At 44.7% G+C, this 20,023-nt stretch overlaps 1 protein-coding gene and 1 long non-coding RNA gene across 5 annotated transcripts in view; one reads left to right on the top strand and one right to left on the bottom strand.

Annotated features, from left to right (window-relative positions):
* NR6A1 (nuclear receptor subfamily 6 group A member 1) overlaps positions 1–20,023 on the top strand; it is a 180,690-nt gene that overhangs the window by 56,367 nt on the left and 104,300 nt on the right. The window lies entirely within an intron of this gene.
* On the bottom strand, positions 1,818–7,283 carry LOC112545590 (uncharacterized). Its single transcript, XR_012897203.2, has 3 exons — positions 4,807–7,283; positions 3,881–4,310; positions 1,818–2,855 (listed from the first exon to the last, which is right to left on the bottom strand). It is a non-coding gene; the product is annotated as an uncharacterized LOC112545590 (long non-coding RNA).

The raw sequence follows: 20,023 nt of genomic DNA, 5'->3' as shown, positions 1-20,023 counted from the left end.
CAGCCAGATCACTCTGTCACCAGAAGCTCCAAGAAGGGTTGAGACATGCTGCTAAGATCAACAATAAAACAAAAAATGGGATTATTTGTATTAATATTTGGCTGTTTGGATTGTAAGAGGTACTGGGCTGTTACTTAGCTTGAGGAGCTCTGCCTGGAGCCATCCCTTCTGATGAGAGAGGTAGTCAACGTGGTGCATAAGCCACATGCAGCTTGGATGGGGTGGGAGCTTGGGGCTTCTGCCCTGTGGTAGGATGGTGGGACTAGAGGCTTTTGCCATGCAGAGAGAGGGGTCTAAGGCTTTAGTTCAGCAGGCGTGGGGGCATTGGGGCAGAAGAGCCGCACTCCAGCAGGTGCCGCCTCATGGGGCGGGTTAGTCATCTCTTGAAGATTTTTGTATGTGGCTCACAAGGTCAGTAAGCTTGGCTGCTCCTGCAGTAAGCCATCTTCCCTTGGCACAAAACCCTGCACTCTTCGCTATCTGGTCCGCAGTTTGCATTCATTGATCAGTGAGTTGATACAAACTAAAACCCACCGACAGCAATGAATGTTGATTGCAGCCATTAGATGCTTCAGCTGCACAGTAGTATCTCTTCAGGTACTGTCCTGTCCCCTGTTTGCCATGGAGGAATTCATAAAACATCAACACTATCCCAGCCTTTATTTACCTCAGACGCTGGTTACCCTCCCCAGGCCTGAAGAGTTCTGGGTAGGGTTACCAATCGTCCAGGACTGTCCTGGAGTCTGGAATCCGCCTCAGTCTCCTGGTGACTGTTGAAATCAATCCTGGAAATTTCAATATGATACTTAAAAAAGTGACATTATCATGTTGGGGGGGAGGGGATCTACCAGAATAGCTTCAGTCAGAGTTGGCAACCCTAGTGATATGAAGGTAGAAGGTTTATTCCTTCTACCAAAAGAAACTGGTCCAATAAAATATATTGCCTCATTTACCTTGTCTCTTCAGTCTTCCAGGACACATGCATATTATTTCAGCAGTGATCTTATTTCCTTGCTATAGTGTGTAAAGTGCATGTACATGGAGAAGATAGAAGAATAATAGCTGAGCTAGTTCTAAAGTCTCTACGAAATGGAGTAATTTACCCTCGTGTGCCTAACAGAAACATTGTTTTGCACAGCCATTTTATCTTTGTATCCTATCTTTGTCATCTACCTGCATTGCCTTGGAATTCTCGTAAGGCTTGAGAATTAAATAGTCTTAAGCATTTGCTCTATTGCATTTAAGAAGATAGAGTAGGACTTTACGAAACACCGGAATAATTCAGGTGCTTAAATCCCATTTGACTGGAAAAGAGATGTGTGCTCATACCGCCTTTGAGACTGTTTGAAAATCCCACCCATTCTCTCTCCACTTTTTGACTACTAAAAAGTCTTGGGTGATGATGGTTGGCATATATAAATGCAGCTACTCTCCACAAGATCTCAGTTCACCCTTTCAGCCTATCCATTTCAGAAGGCCAGATTCACGCCCAGCTAAAGATAGTTTCAGGCCTAGTTTGTACTGGATATGCTTGCTAATATAGCTATTCTGCAGACTGTCCAATGTAGACACACCTTATACTGGCAAAAGGGCTTGTGTTGGCATAGATTATTCCCATTCCCCTGAGTTATAATAGCAAAAGCACTTCTTGTGCTGATTTAACTGGGGGTTTGCTAGAGCAGACAATATAGAAATGTCATAAAAATCATACCTCATCTGATACTAATATACCGGCAAAAGCTTGGTGCGCAGTTGTGCCCTTAATTGTCAGATAAAGGCCCACGGACCACTTTTTTCCTAAACAAATGAAAGGGGAATATCTAATATGCTTTCAGGATGCTTAACTTACTTATGGAAGAATTATGATGCATATTTGGGAAAGGCCTAATGCTTTTAATGGAAATTGTGTTCTTCTGTTTCTTACCCAGAATTTTGGAGTAAAACAAATTTTCTGAGACTTCATACTTAAAGGTGTAAAGAATATGGAGCTGTTTTATTGCCATGATGATCTGAAGCTCCATAGCTGATAAAAATAAGGGTTCATTTTTTCATGAGGATGCTCTTATTACTTGACCACATGCTGAGAAGAATTTTACACCAATTTAGAATAGTCAGAAGCAAAGACAAACATCCCCCAGACGTTCCTCCATAATCACTAGCCTATTTCAGTTTTAAACCAGTTTTGCTTTGAAAAGAGGGGAAGGGGCAGTAAAAGATTTAGGTTATTTTTGTTGGATCTCCATTTGCAAAGTTCTGTAGGACAGAACCTGCAATGCTAAGCACATTGCATTTATTTTAAGATTGATGGTATTTATAAAATTGAGACTTTAAGCTAATCATAATCCTTTCTGTATCTCTTCTTCCAAGTGCATTGCGAGCACAACACTATTTGATATTGTAAGGAGGTATGGACAGGATGCCCTCTTTCTGGTAGCTCACTGGGGTGACTTTCCATTTAACTGTCCCATGAAAGGAGCTGAGGTTTCTTCCCCACTCTGTTGTCCTGTGACAGAGTGAGATGAGGGAACAGCTGGGTTTAGTAACGTGGAATTCTGTATTCTTGGGTAATATTCCTGGTAAGCAGTTGGTGAGGATTAAGGGGAGCAGGTTCACAAGAGCAAATTAAATGACATTCCAAAGCTTTTCCAGCAAAGCTCAAATTGCCTGCTCAAGTGGGAAGTAGGCTTTCATTCCGAACGAGGTTGCATCGCATTTCTTTTAGTGCAACGTTTGCAAATCTCAGTTCCAAATTTTACTGTTATGTTGTGGACACGTTATTGCTTCTGTATTGGCTATGTGCAAACTTTCCAGTGCTTTCACTCAGGTTTTCTTGGGTTGAAATCACAGTTAATATGCTAAAAAAAATGGAAATTTTAACAGTTGAATGTTTAAAACAGAAGACATCCTTTTCAAAAAATACTTGTAATGGTGATGGGAAGGCTTGTTAAGGATCTCAGCTAATCTTTGTTCACATGTTAATAGCAACCAAATGTGAAATGAAAGTTCAAGTTTTCCAGTTAGCTGTGTGTCGGTGATAAACCTCAAGGTACAATCAACGGTCGATGGTTTTTTTTTCTAATTCTCAAACTCACCGACAGCGTTGAATGTTCACTGAAGCTATCGGAAGGCTGCTACATACACGCTGCATAGTTTCCATTCCTCTGTTCTCCCTGGGCCAAGCGTGGGAACACTGAGGGCTCTGCATTCTTTGTTGCACAGTCTTAAATAATAGTATTTATATTATGAAATGGAACTGTGTAGCTGAGGGCTTAGTAAATCGCAGGCATGTAAGACTGCAGTTTTGTGCAAAAATGACTTGGACTCCTTAGAATGGATTTGAACGCTCCAATTTGTAACTGTATAGTAAACAAAATGTCCTTTTCTTATCCAATTAAGGTGGCTAAAATAGAGAAGTACTTACCGTAATGTATTTTAGGCTTCTTTTTTAAAGTTCATTCATACTTTAAAAAAAATTGTATAAACCATACTCGTGATGAGGGTTGGGGGGAACCCAGCTCTTTCCTGTATTTTAATTGAAAGGGTACGTACGTGTACACACACACACACACACACACACACACCCCCCCCCCCCCCCGTCTTTGGAGAACTTTCTTTGTTCTGGTCCTTTTAAAACACACTAGGTCTTTAGTGGCTGTGGAGGACTGAACTGAGAGCCCTTCAGAGCACTTTGGTATCCATTCTAGCTTATCTATACCCTCTGCTCCAGAGAACATGAGATGGGGGAGGGAGGGGAGAGACTGATCACTCTGACTCCACAGTTGCTCAATAACAATGGTGAGAAGCAGGACTTCACCCTAAAGTAGTTCTTGTTAGTGCTAGTTAAAAGGATACTGGCAGCTATCATTTGTAAATTCCTCACCAATGCGTAAAGGGTTTCCAGCTTTCCTGTTGATGTTTGGAAATGTCTTGTGGGCAAATGAGAATAATGCCACAGAACTTCTCTCGTCTGTCCCTCCCATCTGGGTATTTGCCTTTTGCCAGGTATCTCATGGGTTTTGGTTTCGTAGCTTCTGATATTAATTGAATACCTTTTTGCAGGACCTAAGGAAGCGGGCAGTCGAACTCTTCTGGAGCACCGTATGAGCTTTGTAACCATGCTAGCGGGACAGGGACAGTCATTAGCCAGGAATGAAACAGTGAGATGACATGGTGGGATTTCCAGAAGTGCATAATCCTGGACTTTGACTTCAATGAAAGCACGAATTAGTGGATGTCTTACCATTGGTTCTGGTGGGAGCAGAGTTAGGTCCATATCGAAGGCTTTTGGACACCCACCCACAGTAAACAACCTGAAAGGGAGGAAAAAGAGTGTTGAATATTGCTGGTTTAAGAAAAAAATCAGAGCGAAGTGTGACTTCCCCACCCTCAACCTTTAAATTTTAGAATGAACACGAGAACTTCTGCCTAGGAAGGTCATTTAAATTAAATGAATTACAACATTTTTTATTCAGCTTTTGGCTGCAAAAGGATTTCTTTCAATTTTCCCTAAATTGCCACATTCTATCTTCCTATTAATCCTGACTTTCACGTTATGCAAGTCCTCTCTTCAAGTTGCCTAAACTGTTGTATGCAGTACTGTGCTGGGCCGGTCCCAGGATATTGCACTAGGCTTTGGCTTTGAAAGAAATAATTTGCTTTATATGCACTCCCAGTGCTGTGACTACAAAGCACACACTCCGTTAATAGTCAGATAAGGATATTATGAATGTTAAAGCTTGAACCTTTCCTTTTAGTGGAGTGTAACTACTGGGACCCCAATGACGGTTTTTTTTAAAAAGATTCTACCTGAATATCCTGTGCACATAGGCATACTCTGGAAGGCTAGATGGACTTCATGAGTATTTTGGCTAACAAGGTATTTGCAACCCTTTCACTTTCCGGTGTACGTGGCGACTGAGTGCGTTCTGCCTTTGTAAACTCCGAGAGCCTGGTTTCCATAGTATGGTTTGGAGTGTTCTAGAATTCCACGTGGTAAGTCTCCGCATTTCACAGGCAACACTTACATCAGCCTGAAAATCTGACACTGTCAACGATTCTCACTGTTGAGGGCACATTTGTAGCTGTCAGTGGGAGTGGGGATTCTGGTGAAAAGAGAACAATCCATTTCAGCTAATAGCAACCAGCACAAGAAATGTGAAGTGTTAATGAAGCTGGTGCTACAGAACCACTTAGGTGGAGACCTTTACCATCCGCTGTACATGGTAGGGGCTATGTGCATCATCCACGAAGGGAGCAAAGCTCAAAGAAACTCAAGATCGGGGGGCTCAAACTCAGTGTACCTTAGGGCCAGTGCCAGTCCTCAAATCCTGCTAGCAGGACAGAGCCCGGGGCAAAGGGGAATGTCTCCACACGTTTTGCCCTCCACATCTCCCGGCCTCACCTGCTGCCCCACATGCTACCTCCCATATACCCCAGTCCCGCCTGCCTCTCTTGGGCAACTTAGTCCTCCCTGGGGCCCCTCACCACTAGCCCCACAACACTACCAGGAGCAGAGGGACTTCCAGCTGCAAGTTCTGTGCTGCTGCCGGCCCCTCCCTATGGCCCAGGGGAAGTGTGTGCAGAGTTGGCCCATCCCTAGGATGGTTTGGGGTGGCCTCTGCAGTGAAGCAGAGTGACTGGGCTGGCTTGGGAGCAGAGGCTGCTGTGTTGCTGTGCTTCCCCATGGCTCCTACAGCCTCAGTGAATGGAGGGTGTGGGGGGCTGACCCCTGCTGTTACCCTGCATCAGGCCCCCCGGAGTCCCCAAGACCCGGTTCCTCTGGGGGAAGAGGGTGGAACAGGGGCTGGGCTTGGGGAAAAGGTATGTGCACAACATTCCTCCCCCTTGACCATCTCTGTTAGTAGCCAGCCCAGGAGAGTGGAGGAAAGGTGACGGGTAGCTGATGGCAGTAGGTGAAAGTGGAGGACTGGATCCAAGATGGGATCACTTGTTCTGGTCCGTGACCTCAGATTAGTGACCCCTTTAAGGTGGGGAGATACCATCTACACTGAACTCTGAGGATGCAAAGTGCAATTGCTTCCCTTTTATCCTGCTGCAGAATCTCTCCTATTTAATGCTTGAAAGCCAGAGCTGGCAATCTGCTGGCCCAGTTGATATGACTGCATTTTTGCATGGTCTTAGGGCTTGCATTTAATCAACACACATCTCTCTTTTTTTTAAAAAAACTTTTTGGAAAGATAATGCAATATAATAGTAAGGAAGAATGAAAAGCAATTATTAAAGGGTTACTACTGAAGCTATGTCTGACTTGGGGCACACTGGGAGTTCTGGCAGATGGCCTTTCAGTGCAATAGTCTAAAGAGAGCATGGTTAATGAAAAATATATTCCCTTCCCAAATACATACACATGCCTGGGAAACATGGGCTGGTCATTCAAGGTAGAGAATATGGAACTCTGGGTAAAAGGAGAGGAAAAGGGAAATGTCAGATCTTTGTATCCATTCGATGGGCATTTTTAGTTTGTCATTTTTGACAGCCATTCACTGTTGGTTTTTGTTCTGATTCAGTTACCCTGCTGCCTTCTCTCACAAGAGGCATCCCTTCCTTGTACTGTATTAGAAGAACAATCCTAATGAGGTGATGGTAACATGTAAATTAGTATAATCAACTGAAAACTGAACCGGTTTGAAGTTCCTGTTTTAGGACTGTCACAAACTACTTGTGTGTGTAAAATGTATTCTGTATATACCTGAGAATATTTTTGCAGTTGTGTATTCCACCAACTGGAATCTCTTTGGTGCCATTATTCACTGTTGGAAAAAAAAATCCAAAGCCTTCAGCTGGTTGCCTGTTGGCTTGTTCAAAAGTGGAAAATCTCTTATTGGTACCATTTTGGATAAGTGCTCTCTCGCTCAGAACACAGGTTATCCTATGACAATTGTATTTCATTAACTTTACCTGCATACAGGGTAGGGCAGGTCTACGCTTACCAGGAGAGCAGTGCTGTGGCGATGGATCCCCTGGGGTTTGATTTAGTGGGTCTAGTAAAGACCCACTAAGTTCACTGCCAATCATTCTCATTGACTCCAGTACTCCACTGGAACAAGCAGTATAAAAAGTTGACTGGAGAGTTTCTCTCATTGACCCCACCCCACAGTGAAACCCTGTGGCAATGTAACTCCAGCTATTCACCTAGCTGGAGGTTGCGTACTTTAGGTCAATGTTGTCCCTAAGATGTTAGGCTATTCCTATTGCAGCAGCGTACCCTGCAGGGTGTTAATCAATTTGAAAACATTAGCTATCAATGTGCAACTCTTTGCTATTAGCTGTTGATTTCAAATGGTCCTTGCCTGTGAAAATCTTTTCCAGAACTCCACTGAATGTACTGTACTTGGCAGTCTGATTTCTTGCATGTGTGACAAGGCAGCTTGCTTGTTTTGGCTTTGTGCCTAGCACAAAGGCTACTGATGTGAGCTCATTTTTATTTATCTAACACCAGTGCATTTACTCGGCGTTGCTTGGGTCCTTTACTCAGTTGTTGTCATTTTTAAATTAAACGGAAAATGTACATGTTTCATTTAAATGACTGTTTATAAAAAATATTTTTATGAAGTTAACTTTGTTTTGGATTTCTTTAAAAAAAAAAAAAAGGTTGCTAAAATTTTTGACTAAGAGAATTTTTAAAAATGGGAATTTTATCGTGTGTAGGGTTTCTCTTCCTCCCTGTAAACATTTATAATTTGTTATGTTTCAACAAAGAATATTAATGTGGTTTGCAGTAACATTTTCTTCTAGTTTTCAAACCTTAAGGATTAATTTAGCTGTTCCAAGACAGAGCCCTACTCTTGTGTATGGTGTATTGAGAAGCAGTTCTGTTGCAGGTTCATCCTATTTTTCTGGCTCATTTTGGTTCAGTCCAGGGGTGAAAGTCATTAAATTTCTTACTGGTACTATTGTATTGTAACCCACTCTGGGCAGGAGCGGGGTGGGAGGTGGGGGGGATTGTGATACATTTTGTACAGCTACTGTTGTAAGTGGGATGGAGTGTGGGGTGCTCAAGGCTGGGTGTTGGGATGTGGGGGGGTCAGGAAAGGGGGGCAGGGGGCTAGGTCTTTGGGGATGCGGGAGTCAGGGTTAGGAGGTGAGGAGGGATTCAAGGCAGGAGGTGTGTGTGTGGGGGAGGCAACAGGGTTGTGGGTAGGGATGTGAACGGTTAGCTGGTTATCCCGGAGCGACCCCCCTCCCATGGCTGGCTGTGGGTGGAAGTCTACTGCAGCCCGGCTCATCCCCATTTAATCAGTTAGCTGGTTAAACACTGTTTAACCAATTCACCAATGAAATGGGATTTTACATCCCTAGTTAGGGGTGAGAGGGGGCTCAGGGCAGGGAACTGTGTGTGCAGGTACGGGGGGAGGGCTGGAGCCGCACACCCTCCGCCCCAAGGTTCGCACCGGGCTGCTTGCTGTCCCTGTGAGGGCGTGAGAGCAAAGTGCCCAGCTTGTCAGCCCCCTGCGCTCCTCAGCCGGAGTGAGGAATGCAGGAAATGGTGCTTCCCTTGCTCCGTAACACGGGAGCAGCCAGCAATGTTCCCGGACCAATCAGGGATTGAGCTTCAGCCTCTTCTACCGTGGGCAGTGGGTGACCCCGTGGCTTGGGGAGGCAGGCTCCCTAAGCCTTGCCCACCAGAACCCAGGCTTCCTCCTCCCCCACTGTGACTGCTGCTGGCCCTTGGCCAGCCTGCTCCCTTGCAATGTGGCTGCTGGCCCTTGCTCCCTCCCTAGCCCCAGAGAGCCAATGGGCAGCGTGGCTGCAGCCTGCCCTGGCAGGTGGCACAGTCATGGCCTGACCCAGCTCTGAAGGGCTGGGCAGCCTGCACCCCTGACCAGCAAGGCCTACTTCTTCTCCCCCCCCCCCCTCCCCTACCTACCTCCCTCCCCCAGCTGAGTCACCAGCCCCGGTGCTGGACAGCCCTCAACCTGCCTGCCCCGGCCTCTGGCATCACAACAGCAGGCTGGGGGAGTGGGACCAATCTGCCAGATGGCTTAACAAAAAATACTGAACACCCCTCTCCCCCAAATAAAACCACAGGGGAAAAAATCAGTTGAGGAGAAAAAAGGTGGCCGGGGGGGGGGGGGGGGGTTAGATGGCTCTGTGCTCCTCACTCCCCTGCCCCCACCAGAAACCGTGGGGAAAATTGTCCCCACCAGGCTTCCGTCCGAGGGAAACAGGAAATACCAGACGTCTCGCATGTCAGGTATTTTGTTGTGGTGATGTTTACCGGACGGGGGACCCGAATAACAGACAGTCCGGGTGAAAACCCTATGTGGGGGACTCCAGTGGAGCACGGGTGGGGCTAGGTGAGGTAGTTTGGGAAGGCAATGCCTTACCCTGCCCCATACCCCCTGCCCATGCCTCCTGTCCTCCCTTAAGGGTGCCTGTGGGGTGGGAGGTTCAGGGCGGGGGCACTCCATCTAGCCCTCTTCACCTGCCTACTGATTCTATCTCTTTTCTGTGTGGTTTTCAGAGAAGCAGTTCCATTCCCGGCACATCGCAGGCTACGTCTAAACTACATTCCTCTTTCGAAAGAAGAACGTAAACGAGGCCGATCGAAAATTCAACTGAAGTGCGGATTTACAAATCTCATGCTTCGTTTGCATAATCACGTGAGAGCACTTTTTGAAAAAGGGGTTTTTCGAAAGAAACCGCAGTCTAGACGGGGTTTTCGGGGGAAAAAAAAACCCTTTTTCGAAAGAACCTGTACTTCTAAAAAAAAGAAGTGTACGGGTTCTTACAGAAAAGGATTTTTCGTGAGAACCCGGTGTAGATTTCAAAAAGGCGCACACACGCAATTATGCAAATGAAGCACAAGATTTGTAAATCCGTGCTTCATTTGACTTTTCAGTCAGCTTCATTTACGTTCCTCTTTTGAAAGAGAAATGTAGTTTAGATGTGCCCCCATTGTCCTGGCACTGCCAAAACCCTACCTTGCTTTAAGTTATGATAAGAGGAAGCTGTGTGCTGAATTTGGTGGTCCTAGGTCTTACTGGTTAGGGGGAGTTCTTGAACAAGCTCAAACATATAGTAGCTTTTGGCTCAGAGGGGCATTTAGTTACCAAGTAGAAATAAAAGTAAGCTTTCCAGAAAGGTACTGAAGGAAAAAGAAGCATGCATCACAGAAATAAGCTTTCCCCCCATGTGGCATTTTAAACATGTCTTCTATGCATCTTGACTACATTTCATTTGCCTCTAAAGTTGAGAGACCTAGAAATTGCAGTTCAGTTTTATCTGTAAAAATGTAGCTAGTGACTGCCAAAAGTAACATGGGCATGTAAGGCATTTATTGGCACCGAATAGATTTGTCTTTTAAAGCTAGATCCAGTTGCAGGCTCGCTCATAGTGTGAGACGTGTTGGCTTGCTACCTGGGATTAGTTTGCTCCGTTGTCATTCCAGTACATTAAAGCTTGTTACAAGTAAGAGGGAGAAAAATTGTTCTGCTTCACCTCTAGGACGGGGGAAAAAAGCAATAGGTTTCAATTGCAGCAAAAGAGGTTTAGATTGGACATTAGGAAAAGCTTCCTAAGGCCTGGTCTACACTGGGAATTTAGACCAAGCTTAGCCACATTAGATTGAATTTGCAAACGAGTCCATACCACCAAACCCATTTGATCGACTTTAAGGGCCTTTAAAGCTGATTTCAGTACTTGTGCTTTTCACGAGGAGTAATGCTAAATTCAGCCTTGCATGGTTGACTTTGAGGTAATGCAGATGCTGTGCTGCGAAAGTTGAAGTTCTTAGCCTCCAATAGGTGTCCTACAGTGACCACTCTGGCCAGGGCTTTCAGGTGAACAGGAAAAGCCCTGGGAAATTTTGAATTTCATTTCCTGTAGCAGGTAGTGCACCTGACCGTGAGTTCCCACTTTCGCGGATGAGCAGGGAATTCTGGACCTCACTGCTCTGTGGGCAGAGGAATCTGTTCTTGAAAAACTATGACCCAGCAAAGGCAATGCAGATCTCTGTCAAGAGGACAAAGGGGCATGCTGGAGAAAGGATACGGTGCTGAAGCAGTCGTGATAGAAGACAAAAGATGCAAACTGATGGTCTGGTTCATCATCACAAACATGCCGCTTCTGTGAGCAGCTGCCTGCTATCCTTGGGAGGGACCTGACGGCTCTCCCAACCCAGTCCACAGATTTTTCTCTAGACAATCCTCTGGCAGCTGCATGGCGGAGGAGGAGGAGGATGAGCGTGTTTAGCAGGCGAGAGGAGTAACGGATGTCACCAACAGCTAGGACCTTTTAGAACGTCAGAGACAATCCTTCCTCCCAGGACGCCTCGCACACAGTTGCCACTCGCTTCTTCCCTGTCAGAGCTTGTCTCGGGGCATTCTTGCACTTCAAGGCAGGGGAAAGCAATTTGCAAACTTCTGTCTTACACATGCAAAAGTCTTGCAGCCACGGCTCAGCGCGTAACGATGCGGTCCCCTCCTGTCTGTGCTTGTTCACAGACTACTAAGGGGCACAAGAACTGTGGGAGAGCCACCCACAGTGGCTCAAAATCGACGCTAGCCACCCTTCTGGGGGTGTGCTACTTCGACCTGTGTCAAATACTTGCACAGATTGGGGACTTGCCCCTTCGACTTCACAAAATCGGGTGCTAAAAATCCGGCCTTAATAAATTTGACTATTTTGTAGTATAGCCATGGCCTAGCTGTTGTGGTGGTTAAACACTTGAATACATTGCCTATGAAGGCTGTGGAATCTCCATCACTGGAGACTTATAGTAATTAGACAAACACCTGTCAGGAATGGTCTAGATAATACTTAGCTCTGCCATGAGTGCAGCAGGGGACCAGCTAAGATAACCTTCTGAAATCTCTTCGTCCTATGATTCTATATTTTTATGAAAATTAAGACACACATATGACACACACACACCTTCTTGGGGATCAAGTGGAAGATGTCAGTAGAGGCTGGATTTGAGAGTGCTTTTTTTAAGAGCACAGTAAGAATTCAGGAGACTTCTCTGCCAATCAGAAAGGAGTTCAACAAAGCAGAAGCCCATCTAGCATTTGAAACCGTTATTGTCGAAAGCAGTGCTTTCCTGATGGACTTGGCCCTCAGCAGAAAACAGCTTAGAAGTTGCAGATTTTTCCATGTTCTGTTCCTTCACCACCTGAAGTTGGCCCGGTGATTTGTAACTGACCTCGGCCTCCACCCATGCCTTGCCATTTCAAGCCGCTTTGAAAAGAGCTGCAGCGCCTTGAATGGCGTTTCCTCCCTTGTTTTCTTCCCCCTCCTTCCCAGCTAAATGCCTCTGCTAAAAACCAAGGCATTTATTTAGTATTGAGTATGAAACTACCTACCCAATCTTGCTGGATAGCCAAAGCAAACACATATATTCAGCAGGATGCTTGGAAAAAGACTGACTGTGACAGAGCCGCCTTATTATATTTCTACACTAGTGATACTAGCGCAATTCCTTGGCAGCATAAGAGATACAAGAGCATTTTCTCACACAGGTACCAGAAAGTTAATCCAAACACTTAACTTCTGAGCAGTTTTCTTTAAAGGGATTTGCTCTGAAACTTCATCTTTAAACAAATGCTTTGCTGGAAAGACAGCAGTTAACTAGGGACCTGCCAATCTCACTAGTTAGATTGCAAGGTCAGGAGAAGTCTGAGGATTCCTCTGGAAAGACTGGTGGGTTTTTTGGCTGTGCTTGAATAGCCTGGCCTTCACCTTTTTCTGTGAAGTAATATTATAACTTTGCCCACACTTATTACCTTTATGCTTGGATCCCAAAAGGCAGCCAGACCATTAACAGGCTCACTACTGTCCTGCTATTCACGTAGGCAAAAACTTTTTTGTTTTTTTTTTTCCAACATCTAGATTTTAAAAAATATTCCAGAAAAGCTGGCACAAAGTTGGTCATTTGCCACTAGGCTGCCCAGTGAATCGGTCAGAATAACACATGAATGTCCTGATTCCCCTCCTTTAGGTGAGGTGAGGAATGGCAGGGGAGGCTGTCCTCTTTGCCCTACAAAAAAGGCTAACTTGTCAGATTCCAAGCCTTTGAACTGCTGATCTCATAACCCAGGAAATGGTGGGTTCTCGTCAGCTATGGAAACAAGACATTGACCCACAGATCCTCAACCGTAATTAAGCACCCATCTCCCAGTCATTTCAATATTCGCTCCAAAATACTATTGAACATCTTGTTCTCGCTGATTGCACTGTTCCCTTGTGGTGTCTTAGTCTTAAAATAGCTTCTTTTACTATCACACAGTGATGTGCTTTACAGATAAAAGGCAGCAAGGCAATAAGGTGGAGAGGTGTGGGTTCGACAAGCCCTTCATAGCTCTCCTCTGCATCACTCTGAGAATTTTGACTGTATTTTGCCTGTTGTCTGTGGAAAAAACCACAACTTATGTCTGTCTGTCTGTCTGCAGAAAATGGCTCTTTAATGGGTGTGAGCCAGCAGCAAGGAATGTGACGGGAGTAGTGATTAAATGAGAGCATTTTGAAGTTCTTCAGAAACTGACAGGTGGTAGAAATGAACATCCTAACAAGGGCATAAGTAATCAGTTGGGTTTTTCCTAAATGAGTATATGCAAGTTGGAAATATATTTAAACTGACAAGCTCCAGGCCTAATTCAGAAATGGTTGTGCATTTTCCCTTGAATTTAAGACTAAAATTAATTTCCATTTTCCTAACTCTTCCTTTTGTGCAGGCAGCCTATGTCTTCTGCTTGTTTGATGTTTGAGAAATGTATAATCCAAATGTGGCAGTCAGCTCAGAGTAGCGTGTGCATCTCTTAAGAGCAAAGCTTGTTGTGGAAATGCCATGCGAAAGGAAATGTTTATCCTGTTTGAGACTGACCCATAAATAACTTGAATTGTGCAAGTCTATAAAGGGGTCTTTCTTATGCCAACTGTAACTAATAAAATGTTTATCGAGGTATTGCACATGTATGTACATGGGTGCATCAATAAATGCTTCTGGTTTTGTTTTTGGGAAAACAATTTCATACTTTTGGCATGGGAAAATATATTGTAACTCAGGAGGCTATTAAACAGCAGCTACTAACATTAGGTTATGTCTGTACTGCAGTCTAGGTGCGCTTGCAGCATGTATAGGTACACCTCAGCTAGCTTTAATCTAGCTCGGATACAGCCATGGCTCTAAAGCGGCGTGCACTTTAGCATGGGCTGTACAAACCCATTCAGAGCTCAGGATAATTGCTCATGGGGCTAGCCTGCACTGAAACACTGCACTGAAACGGAAGCTTGCCTGTTCAGATGAATTGTACCCAAGAGTTTTAGAAGAGCAGGTTGAGCAGCTCGCTGGACTACTATATTTCATTTCTTATAGGGCTTGGAACACAGTGACAGTCCCAGCAGGGTCTAAGAGAGCCCATGTGCCGATATTTTTAAAAAGTAAATTTATCATAAACCTGTCAGTCTGGCATCAATCAAAATCAAAACATACAGTGACTGAAGTAGGACTTCATTAATAAAGAATGCTAATCAACATGGGTTCCTGGAAAAGAAATCACGTCAGACACTTTTGTGATTATAAATGCGTTTGATTTAAAATAAGTGTTGATGTAATGTGTATTGATTTCTGTAATACGTTTGACTTGGGAGTGGATTAAGAAAATAGAGCAGTACAAAAGCAACGGCGCACATTCAGCGGATTTAAAACCTGGCTAACTGGTAGTTCTTAATGTAGCTGTAAATTGGAAATCATGGTCTATTTCTCCTGATATGGGATTTTCTTGACCCTCTTGCAACTTTTATCAATTACCTGGAAGAAAATGTACAACTATTACTGATGAAATTGGCTGATCCAACGATTGGGAGAAAAATAAATAAGGAAGTGAACAGGTCAGATTCAGGGCAGTGTCTATCACTTGGTAAATAGATAGCATCTCAAGGTGACCAAATGTAGTCCTGTATCTAGGGACAGCGAATTAAGACCATACTTACAGGATGGGGAATCCTGTCCTGGGAAGAAGTGACTGAAGATTTGGTGGGGAATGAGGGATAAAGTTCCCAGTGGATTCTTGTGTATATAAATGGGAATATGGAGTGGGAGTAAAGAGGTTATTTTATCTCTGCATTTGCACTGGTACAACCTCTGTTAGAATACTGTGTTCCGTTCTAGTGTCTACAAGCCCAGAAGGATGTTGAAAAAATTGGCGAGAGTTCATGGAAGAGCCACCGGAATGATTCTTTCAACAAAATGCACATGGCTTGGAAACGCTCAGTGAGTTTTGCTTAACAGAGAAGATTAAAAGGTGGCCTGACCAGCCGCTAAGTGCCCAGCATGGGGAAAGAATGTCAGGTAGATTATTGTCTTTTATCAGAAAAGGCAGAAGTCAATCCAGTGGCTGGAAGGTGAAGCTAAACAAACTCAGACCAGAAATTATTCACAAGCAGTGAGTGTAATGAACCATCAGAACAAGTTGCTAAGGGTTGTTGTGGATTTTCCAGCCCTAGAAATTTTAGTGTCAGGATGTGTTTCTTTTTATAAAAGAGGTTGATTCAAAAATTATTAATTCAGGGATATCCTATGGCCTATTAAGCAGGAAGTCAGATTGCTAGATGATGACAATGGTCCTGTCTGGCCTTACAACCTAGGAATTTGGATTCCACGAACCTCCTGAGAGGAGCAATACTTTTGCAAAGAATCTGGGAATAATGCACACTTTTGAAACTACTGTTGTACTTTCATTATTTGACAAGAGAAAGGTAAATAGTCCTTCAACTATGTTGCATTTGACTCTTATAATTAAGAAAACAAAACTAATCCCCAAACACTAAAATCAGAGTGAAGCATATATATGACGTCTTCAGCTTTACAAGTAAATATACAGTTCTTTGAAATCCAAGAGCGAAGATCAGTTCTTCCATTCACTCTAGCTTCCAAGAGTCAAGTTCTTGTTCCTTCTTAATTATTGCACTTCAGCAAGGTCACCAAAGAACACAGCACTTCTGTCTTGCTATTAATGTCTTCCAGTTTTGCTAGAGAAAGAAACCTTGAACTTGGGTCTTGGCAGATAAAATGTTTTGATTCAGCACTGACTTAATGTGTAAAAGGTTTGTTCAAGTAGCACGAGGAAAACACAAAGTTGATCTGGTACCAGGAGATGACTCTTTACTACCGCACTAAATCGATTCCTATAAATTGTACATAACAGTTTGCGTAGCAATTGTGCACTTGAACTATTGGGATGTACATCCTATCAAGTGTGCTATTTAGTGTTCCCTTCATGGGAGTGAGGCTAACTGGGTTTTCAAAGTTGTAGTCCATTAAGCAAGCTGTATACAACATCACATGTGCCGTTATAAAAATTGCTTTTTTATCGACACGACAATATTTTTCAGAAGAGCAAATTTAACAAGTCTTAAGAAATGTTTAGTCTTTGCAGCATGGGACTTTGTATCGCTTTGTGGTATTAAGTCGTGGTTAAGTGGGAACATGGGGCACTACTTTGTGCGAAATGGGAAGTGGAACGAGCATCAGTGCTGCTTTCCCACTTCATGGAGTGAGACTGTTTTTTGGGTCACCTTAAAAAGCAAGAAATCCCTAACCACGCCTCACAGGCCACATGCCAATTCTGTACAAGGTTCCCACCAGAGTAATGATGTGAGAATTTATACGAGTGCATAATGCAGCTGCCAGGGCCCCACAGTGTTTAATTTCAGCACCATCTGTCTGCCAGAGCCTACAGTTCAACATTTTCCCTCCTTTAAGTAACACATTACAATAGCATGCTTTTATGGGGCTGGAGCTGGGAAAAATAAAAGGATTATTGTAAGAATAACTTACTTAAACCCGAAATGGAATAGCTGGCTGTCGGCATACCTGAGAGGTGCTTTCTAGGAGTGCAGACCTTAGGCCTATGGTCATGCTAGAGTTCTTGTCCTGACTTTGATACAAATATCACCTGTGGCCTGACATGAATCACTTAATCTCTTTTGCCTCAGTTTCTCCGTTTACAGAAGTAGGGAAGTGATCATGCCAAGCAGCCTGATTAATCTAGGAGGCCTCTACCTGAGCATGGTAGTTCCCGTATTGTGCAGACTTGGCAGATAAGAACAATCAGATTTAGATTGGGGGGGGAGGGGTCTCCCTGTGAAGGAAGGTAACCTATTGACATGCTCCAACCCAACAGCTGGACCAAAGGAATCCCTTTTGGGCAGGCTCCCTGCTCAGGCAGCTTTGGTTTCTTTCTCCACCCAAATCTTTGGAATTCGCTTGTCTATTGTTGACCCTTTTGGGGGGGTGTTCCAAATGCGATTTATTAGGCTTTTCCTGGGTAAGATGCCTGCTGTAGGCTGCACTTTTTATGGAACAGACTGGGTTTTTTTTATTATAGTAAATATGCTGGGGAACTCCATACATTTTAGAAAAATAATTAGCAAAGCAATCTCATGAGAAATGCTAAATAGGTGTGTTGGTTCTGAAATACATTTCCAAACATAAGTCCTTCCAGTTAGAGATGGGAGCTTAGATGTCTTATAAACCATTATTTTTCTGGTTACAAGGTATATCCCCAGTGTTGGGCTTACAAATATGTGACAACAGTGAATACATTAAAAATGCACCTGTATCACCCTCTGAATACTTGAGGGTAACACCGTAGGGCTGACGGGTTATCGCACTATAGCTGGGATTTTCAAAACTGTCGGACACGTTTGAAAATGCTAGTAACTAGCACCAGAGGAAGAACACAGAGTTGATCACATACTCCTTGTGAAGCCTCATGTGACCAGTCTTACTTGAAAGATCAGTTGTCTATCTGGCTATGACAATTACATTTGGCTTCCTTGGTGACAAAAGACTGTTCTGTGAGGGATCGCTTTAAGGGTTTGCCCCGATAGCATTGATAGTGACTCCTGTGATTCTTTGACATATAGGGTTTAGTGTCTGAAGATAATGAAACTGCAGTATTCTTGCCTCACACAGTCTTGCAACCCTAATTTTAGATGTCCAAATTTTAAAATTTCAGTTTTCCTGACTAGGAATATATGTAAACTTGGAATTGTAGATCACGGAAGAAGGATTCAAGCAAACAGGGAGAACAGCTCATTGGGTGTATTACCATTTGTTAGGGTCCTATTTTTAGGATCTATGTAAATACAATGAAGACCTGCTCTACAGTCATTCCGCCAAAGAAACAAACTACAGTCTAACCTCACCAAGCCAAGAGAAGAGGAACCCTTCTTTTCAGGCAGCCAGTGTGATGTTTGTAGTTTGGCCATGTCCGGCTGACTGTCTTGCTAGGCCAGTGTTGCTCTTTTCTTGGTTCTATGAAGATTAAGAGAGAATGCTAATATTCCTTGAGTGGAGGGGGGGGGGGGGGGGGGGGGCGGTGTCTACGGAGAATCCTTTGTTAAAGTTTGTGACAAAGACAAGGGGCTTCTGTGAGTAAAAGGTGGGGAAAGCACATGGTGAAATGAGCTTGTCTTACCTGACTGTTCTCTCCTTTTGGCAGCTTCAGGTTTGTCAGCAGATGTGTAGCTGCAATGTGCAATTTTCCCTACACTTGCAAATATAGTTACTTAACGCATGACTGGGTCTACCAGTGTGACAACCCTCTTTTCTTCCTTCCTCAGTATTCCTTCCTTGTGTCCACACAGGATTTGCCCAGGACAGTTCCTGAACTATCTGAAGTAACCTCATCTAGGGGTCACTCACTGCTTACTTCCCTCTATTAACTGAATTTTAAATCATTTGCTTAACACTTTTTTCATCTTCAGCTGTTTTCCTCTTTGTACTAGACACCCTGTAATACTAGAGGTGACACGATGCTTGAGTAATCGGTGGCCTTTTACTTGAGTGATGTACTCACCCTCTCATCATGCCCATGGAAGAGGATGTATCTGATTCTGCACATACCTGTGCATCTCATAGGCCAGGTGTGTCTATCTTTAATAGTGCTTGAAAAATCTTTCTAAACTATAGCTGAAATGGGAATGGTTTTGCAAGGATGAGAGGAACATAGAGGGAACCTTCTAATTTCCTGTCATTGGGGGCCTTAGAGGGCGGAATAAATACTTTTTTTAAATCAGTTCCTCAGACCCTGTGCAGGTTATTTCTGGCATGGGTGGCGGCTGACCCCATGGTGTAGAAAGGCAGCATACCGACTAGAGCCCAGCCCCTTCCCTCCCATGGCTTCTGGCCCTTGCCCCTTCCTGCCATAGGTAATGCCCTCCGCTTTCTCTGGCCCCAGAACTCCGCAGAGCCAGTGGGCAGCATGGCCGCAGCCTGCTCTGGTGCTCCAGAACGCTGGCGGGTGGCTCAACAGCCTGCCCCAGCCCTAAAGCCCTGGAGAGCTGGCAGGCAGGGCATATCAAGGCTGGGGCCATGCTACCTGCCCCCCCGACCAGCAAGCCTCCCTACACGTCCTGCAGCTGATCCACCAGACCCAGGGTAAGTGGCCAGCATGTCCCTGGTGCCCGGAGGACAGGCAGGACAGCTCTCTTCGCCCCCCCCCCCCCCCCCCCCCCCCCCCCCCCCCCCCCCCCCCCCCCGGTGCATGGCTCAGCCTCTGATGATACAAGAGCATGGGCAGAGTCAGGCGAGGCAGTTTGAAGATATTGCCCTTGCCTGCAGAGTAAAGATAAGCGTAAAGTACTGTACGTAGAAAGGAAAAGACAAATGTACAAGTACAAAATGAGGAAATACTAGATACGTGGTAATACTGGTGGAAAGGGTCTGTGGTCACAGTAGCTCACAAGTAGAATAAGACAGCAATGTGATGCAGCTGCCAGAGCAAAGCCTCAGAAGTGCGGGAACCCGCCGCGACTGCGGCTTTGCTCCCGGTGCCCCTGGTCTGCTGGGGACCGTCCCCAGCAAACCAGGGGCACCGGGAGCAGCTTTTCTTGCCCCGGAGGTCGAGGTGGCGGACGGCTGCCTGCGAGCTCCGGGGCGAGAGAGCCCCGTTCGTAAGTCGGGGACTGCCTGTATTTAAAATGCTAGGAAATAATTAATTCCCAGTAGCTGTTGGTTGTGTTCTACTGATTGGATGGATTGTTTGTAGGTTGATGTCTT

The sequence above is a fragment of the Pelodiscus sinensis genome, chromosome 23 (assembly GCF_052426305.1).
Source record: "Pelodiscus sinensis isolate ZL-2025 chromosome 23, ASM5242630v1, whole genome shotgun sequence".
Classification (NCBI taxonomy): domain Eukaryota; kingdom Metazoa; phylum Chordata; order Testudines; family Trionychidae; genus Pelodiscus; species Pelodiscus sinensis.
The sequence above is the reverse complement of the archived record's forward strand: the minus strand, read 5'-3'. Positions and strand labels throughout refer to the sequence as shown.